Source organism: Cololabis saira, chromosome 2, assembly GCF_033807715.1.
Source record: "Cololabis saira isolate AMF1-May2022 chromosome 2, fColSai1.1, whole genome shotgun sequence".
Classification (NCBI taxonomy): domain Eukaryota; kingdom Metazoa; phylum Chordata; class Actinopteri; order Beloniformes; family Belonidae; genus Cololabis; species Cololabis saira.
The window spans coordinates 15,416,865-15,423,825 of NC_084588.1; the positions used below are offsets into that span (position 1 = coordinate 15,416,865).

The 6,961-nt window shown below is 42.3% G+C and overlaps 1 non-coding gene across 1 annotated transcript; it reads left to right on the forward strand.

Annotated features, from left to right (window-relative positions):
• Positions 1-860: 860 nt before the first annotated feature.
• trnat-cgu (transfer RNA threonine (anticodon CGU)) lies at positions 861-932 on the forward strand. Its single transcript has one exon. It is a non-coding gene; the product is annotated as a tRNA-Thr (tRNA).
• The last annotated feature ends 6,029 nt before the right edge of the window (positions 933-6,961 follow it).

A 6,961-nucleotide genomic window follows, 5' to 3' on the forward strand; every position in this document is an offset into this window, starting at 1 on the left:
CTCTTTCATCAGCCGACATTAGATCCTGCTTTTGATGAAAGACCAAAACTAGCACTGGCTGCCAGAACTGAAAATAGCTAAGCTCCAATTAGCCCGTCTCTGACCCCCTTTAGAGTAACAACGTTGGACAGAATGAGCTGCAGTGCCAAGTTGGGACCCTGCCATGTCCCGCAAATGGGAAATCACGTGTCACGTAAAAAATAGAGTCAGAGCAGTTAGAGGAGAGCATGTGCAGAAGATGGATATTCCGGTTAAGACGGATGCAGAGTACCCTGAATAAACCAGTGCCGATGATGTTCTGGGAAGTTGGAGGATGGTAAGCTTTTACTTGGTGCGCTTGTGGGTGGGCGACAGCCACTGAGGTATTTGTTACACTGCTCTTTAACATAAAAGAGACAGCTGCTCGCCGAGTTGAAGCAAAGGCAGCAGAGCCTCTGGCTCGGTAATGTTCTCCAGCAACGGTTCCCAGACTGGAGGCAGGATTTTGTCCTCATCACAAGTTGGACTTCAGGGAAATAAGTCGAGCATCCCACCAACTTGGCACGCTGCACACCGCTGCAGATTTGTCAGAGCCATAACATGTCTGTTTGCAGCCTCCACAGCACAAGAGAGCTACAACAGTCGGGTTAATAAGCATTATGGGTAAATTGAGAGTAATTACAAAATTGATTAGAAAGGGCCCGATGTGAATAAAGCTGTTGCACTACATGGAAGACAATTCTTAAACACATTAGCCTCTGACTGCCTCTACTGTTTGTTGCCGCTGACTTATTAAAAAACATTGTGTTCATCACTAGGTCACTGCAACAGGCAGACTCACTTAAACTGTTTTTATTGTCTATTTTAGAGCAACTTATTGTGGTGTGGTGGCCAAGTGGTAAGGCGTTGGTCTCGTAAACCAAAGATCATGGGTTCAATCCCCATCCATACCTATACTTAAAAGCATGTGGAAGTTATATCAACCTTTGCAAAAGCTCTGGACTAAAACTGTCCTCTTTGTTTGGAGGTGCTGGGTGCATGTGGAGGTACCGTACTGTGACCTCCCAAACTTATTCATCTTTACAGACCTGTTATATTTATGCATATACATATTTATGACACCTAGTGATAGGCTACTGATTTTTTAAGAAGTGAGGTTGCATAGCTTTACCCCCCCCCCCAAATAAATAGGAAAAGGGGGGAACGCTGCTCTGATAATTCTATGGTATCTTCACCCAAACACATTGCTGACATTTGTTGTAAATGGGAAATATCATTGAGAATGTACTTTTTCAAGGCTTGAAGGTGAAATTTTGTTATCAGGGATGAGTACCAACCCATAAAAACTTTTTATTAAACCACTTGGCCTTTGTTGAGGATGCTGCTTCAGTCAGGATGATTGGAAAAAAAGATGAGCAGTCCAGATATCGGTCGTGTTTCGACGTCAAAACAGGAACAATTACGTTCCTCTGCAAAATTTCCTCATTTGCACAGCCATATTGTTGCTGCACAGAGCTGAACGATTCTGAAGATGCTTTGCTGATGGCCATACACGAAACACTGGAGAACTCCTGGCATAGAAAGTGTTTGACTAAACAGAGCCATAAGTTACAGTTACACATCCTCAGGCCTCTGAGATAACAGTTCTGGTTATTGTTTTCTCACATCATTAAAAATACACAGAATTGTATTCATTTAGTGGAAAAACATGTTATGTCACCATTTCGGATTCTAGGAAATTGTCCCTCAAGTCCTTGTAGTGGTAAAAAGCATCACGTAGTGTGATTTATTCAGGGTGCAGCTCATTTCCCGTCGACCAATACGCCTCGGATGTTTCATCTCTGGTAAGGAGAAAGCTGAGAGCTCGTCTCAGCTCGCGTTAGCTGACCTGCGGCGCGGCGTGGTGTCGGTCAGCGCCGCCGCCGCCACACAACTACAAGATTCCAGTGTCAGCTGGGGCCTTCCTTTCTGGAGTCTGCATGTCCTCCCGTGTCTCAGTGGCTTCCCTCCAAAAATACACCTGTTACGTTGAGTGACAGCAGGAACGAGCCTGTCCAGTTGTTTGTGTCTGTTTTCATGCGGTGCGCTGTTAACAGCTGAAGATGAATGTGAGTTTTTATGTCAGAGGTTCACTTCATCTGACCGTCTACTGCCAAGACATGCTGTTGTAAAATGTATTTCAGTCTAGGAACCTCAACCATAATTATTAAAAAGGAAGAAGTAATAAAAGGTATTTCAATAAAAACAGGTGACACATAATTTATGAAGACCTCAAGAAACTGTCTAAATGTAAAAAATAAAAAAAGTATGGATTGGTTTCTTCTGGGTGACACTAAGACAGACGCTCATCATTGATTAGGAATGTCTGGTTTCACCAGAGAAGTGAAAGGGTAAACAAGTAAGTTTACTCTGAATTCCCTTCCAGATATGAGATCATGAGTCTCCTGTTCTTCCTCATTTATCCCACCACCAGCATTTAAGGAAATGGGAAAAACCTTCAAGATGAGGTATAGATTTTTGATAACAGCATTCAAAACAGAGAAGAGCTGAGACCATACACTTTTATGTAACCAGCCTGAAATCTATCTTTGCGAATGCAAGCAGCCGTTCTGGAAAAGTTCAGTGGTTTCAGGTGAGGAGCCCGAGGAGCTGGCTGTAAAAGGTCAAAGCTCATGATCTGGAGACGCATCGTCCGCTCCTTAATAGATGCATTTTTTTTTTAACAGCCAGAATCAAAAGCAATCCATTTTTCCTGCATTACAGGGGAGAAGGTCAGAAACCTGGAGGAGAGGTGGCGTTCCGAACATAAAGGCTGCATCAGCCAACACAGGGATGGAAAAACCACCTGGTCGGAGCAGGTCAAACACTGAAATAGCCGTTTGACCAGGCAGCACGCGCCGGCTCAGTCTGGTTCACGGTGAGTCATCAGTCAGCCACTAAACAACAAAACAACGTGCACAAGGACAACAGCACTGGGAAAGCCAGCTCGCTGCATTGACATACGGCTCAAGGGACTATCCCAAAATAGTGACATTTTCTTATCGTTGATGTCTGACATGATGATCTCCTGAACTGCAGTCATGTGCTAAAGTTAGCACCCCCTCATAGTGGGGCATAGTGATAGGCCAATACAACCTCATATGAACAACAACATTGTTTTTTGCACCATGCCATGATTTATTTAATGAAAATGAAGCCAAAAAAAGAACAATTATGTGTGGAGAACTAAGTACCCTCTTACTGCTTCCAAAGGATTTAAGAGCGTAGGTTGCAGCCAGGTGCTGCCAATCCTTAGCCCCTGATAAACTAATCATCAGGTGTGCAGGCGTCTAGAAGCACACATTACGTCAGATATGTATTAACACAATTCCAATAGGGAAAAACATCAGCAATCCGAGAGAATCAGTTGCTGGGGAACATCAATCTAGAAGGGACTAAGCCACTTCCAAATAATTTGAAGTTCAGCGTTCTCCACTGAGAAAGATGGAAAGCATTAAAAACCGTTGCCAGTCTTCTCAGGAGTTGATGAATCAGCAGATGTACCCCAAGGCCAGACTGAGCCATGTTAAAAGGCTCAGAGAATACATAAAAAAACAAACCTATGACATCTCTATGCCAACAGCCCTCACTGAGCATGTTCTATGTTAAAGTTCACCACAGCAGAATTAGAAGATGATCAAACAAGTCATGTTTATTAAGGGTTTCAATGAGATAACCTTTTCTGTCTCAAAAGCACATGGAAGCACGACATCTGAACAAACCAGCAGACTTCTGGAACAATGCCCTGTAGACAGATGAGACCAAAGTGGAGATGTTTGGCCTCGATGTCCACAACCATGTTTAGAGAAAACTAGACACAGCATTTTAAGCAGAAACACCTCATACACACTGTCGAACACGGCGGTGCAGAGTTAATGATTTAGGGATGTAATTGGATGAAAAAGGCCTGCAGAGAATGTTGATGTTTTTAAAAAGAGTCTCAAGACCCATCTTTTTACTCAGGCTTTCAACTGACTCATTTAAAGGGGACCTATTATGGCATCTAATCCCTATTTTAAACAGGCCTTGAATGTCTTAAAAACAAGCTTTTGATTGTTTTTGCTAAATAAATGAGAAATTCAGTCTCTGAGCCATGTCTTTATCATCCCAGTCTCTAACCTCCTTTCTATATGCGGGATTCTGAGTTGGCGGGGCTATGATAATGAGGCTCTGTGCTGATTGGCTGCCTGACGCGATACACCGCTACGGAAAAATGGTGGAAGCTCCAGCCGGCGGAGTTACTGTGTCCTAACACCGTGTCCTAACTGCATGCGAGCGTCAGCGACAAAATCAATTCCATTGCTTTATTTTCTATTGGACTGTCCTAACTGGCCGCAGCAACGCAGCGCTGCGCAGCGCGCCGTTTTGAGCTGGCCGTTTCAAGCCGCTCGCGTTGAAAGCCGGTTGAAAGCGCTGTAGGAAACAGTCATGGATGGGGAACGGCTGATCCAGTTAGTTGAAATGAGAAGTTATCTCTATGATACCTCCTCATTTCACTACAAAAACCTCAATAAAGTGGCAGCTGGCTGGAGGGAGATGGACAGAGAGCTTCTGATGTCACGCAGTGCTAAGCGATAGTCGGACGCTCACATGCAGTTACACGGTTTTATATTAGGCGTGGTTTGCATTTTGGTTACGTAACGAAAAAAAGCAAATCTGAATGGCTCGTAGAAGCCACATCAGACTGGACGGCTCATCCGGGCGGCTGTACAGACACTGCAGAATTTGGTTGCTTTCCTCCTTCTCTGAGTTGGCAGGCTGAGGGGAGACCACTAATGTTAAATATATATATATGTTAAAGCAAGAAAAAACTTGTTTTTCATAATACGTCCCCTTTAACTCTTTATAATTTTTCTATGCTCACTCCTATTTTTATTTGATCTCACTACTCTGTTTTATATTAATCTTTAGTTTAGTTTATCCTGTTTTATTATCTCATTGTTTTATCTCAATGTTATATTTAAAACGTTTTAGTCATTATTTATGGTCTATTTTATACATTCTATTGTTTTATTCTCCCAGTTTCTAATATCTTGCTCTTTAGACCTACTCTTACGATTTTATGTTATACTTCTATACTTTTTTAGTCTGTATTTTATCTTATCCTGCTTTCTTGTAGCTTTTATCTCCAGTGTTTCCTCATGGGGAGCCTCCATGCTGGGAGTGACTCTGGCCTGCAGGGGGTCGTCCTGGGGGCCGTTCATTAATACGTTTTATGTTTGTGTATTGTTTTATGTAAAGCACTTTGTGTTGCATTTTTATGCATGAAAAGCGCCATACAAATAAAGTTTGATTTGATTTGATTTGATTTGGCCTGAAACTGGGTCATGTGACAGAACAATGATCAAATACACAGCAGCAAATCTCCGTTGGAATGCTTGAAAGATAAAAGAATCAAAGTTTTGGAGTGACCTGGTCAAAGTCCAGACCTGAACTTGGTTGAAATGCTGTGGTGGGACCTTCAGACAGTTGTGCAGTACTGTATGCCCAAAGAACTCCATGAACTGACGCAAGGTTGGAAAGAAGAATGGGGCACAATTCCTCCACAACATGAGAGACACGAATTAAGTCAGGCAGAAAACATCTACTGAGAGTTCCTGCTTTGTTTTGACCAGTATTTTATTTGTTGTTTCATCGCATTAAATAAATAATTGCATGCTGTAAATGTGCTATGTTTTTCTTTGTCTGAGTTTGTAATGTAACAACACTAAGACTCTGACAACTGACGGTTTAATCTGTGAAATGAATTCAGCTAAAGCAACAATTAACTTTGTCAGGCATGATTGCGTATAGATTGTAATATCTTACTATTTTTTATCGTAATTAAAACATGAGTGAGGCCTGTAGCATCCTAGTGAGCATGCAGACACCATAGCCAAGGACGGGAAGAGTGCTTCTTTAAATCTAGACAAATGCTCATGGCGACGGTTAACCGAGAGGCAACAGAAATCTGTCAATTTGAGACGTCTAGGCTGAAAAACAGCGCGCTTCAAAAAGAAAAGAAAATGAGAAGAAAGGTGTCTGAAACTACTAACGAGGGCGGTGGATCTGTCAAAAGTGTGTTCAAAAATCTGTATGGATTTTTCATGGCTTAATTTAAAAGGACAGTGACATCCATCTGATCTTTGTCCTTCGTTGCTGACAATGCGTTTTAAATGTTTGGAGCAAAGATTTGTGCTAGATACTGGCAGAAATGAAATAAAATGAGTTTTAGAATCGCTGCATTGGCTCCCTGTACTCTTCAGGATCAATTTTAAGGTTCTTTTACTTGTTTTTGAGTGTCTTAACGGCCTTGGCCCTTCTTATCTCTCAGACCTGCTTTTAGCATATCGGCCCTCGCGGTCCCTGAGATCCTCCGGTACTGGTCTTTTATCTGTTCCCAACGTTAGAACCAAAACCTTTGGTGAAGCTTCATTTCACTTTTATGGCCCACGCCTGTGGAACAGCCTGCCGGAGGGCCTTAGGGCTGCAGTCTGTCCTTGTTTTTAAAGGCCGGGCTCACCTTTTTCATTTAGCTTTTAACTGAGTCCCCTTTTACTTGTTTAGCACTACTTATTTATTTATTCTTTTATGTCATTTTATTGTTTTTAAATTTCCTCTTAAAGGTTTCATTATTTATTTATTTATTTTCTTACTTATTTATTTATTAATGTTGCTTCTACTGTCTTAGTGTCCATAAGCTATCTTTATTTTTTATATTAACATTCATTTATGTTGTTTTTAGTAAGTTTTTCATTCCTTTTAGTTCTGTTCATATCTTATTCAAAGTTTTCAGCTCCAGTGTTTTCCTCATGGGGTCCTCCACGCCAGGAGCTTGGTCGGGCCTGCGGGGGACTGTCCTGGCCTGGATAGTTGGGGGTCCTGCTCCAGGGCTTTATAGCCGTGTTGTGGGCCCCTCTCTGTCTGGGTCCGGGGGGTCTCTGCGGCGGTGTCCCCTGTAGTC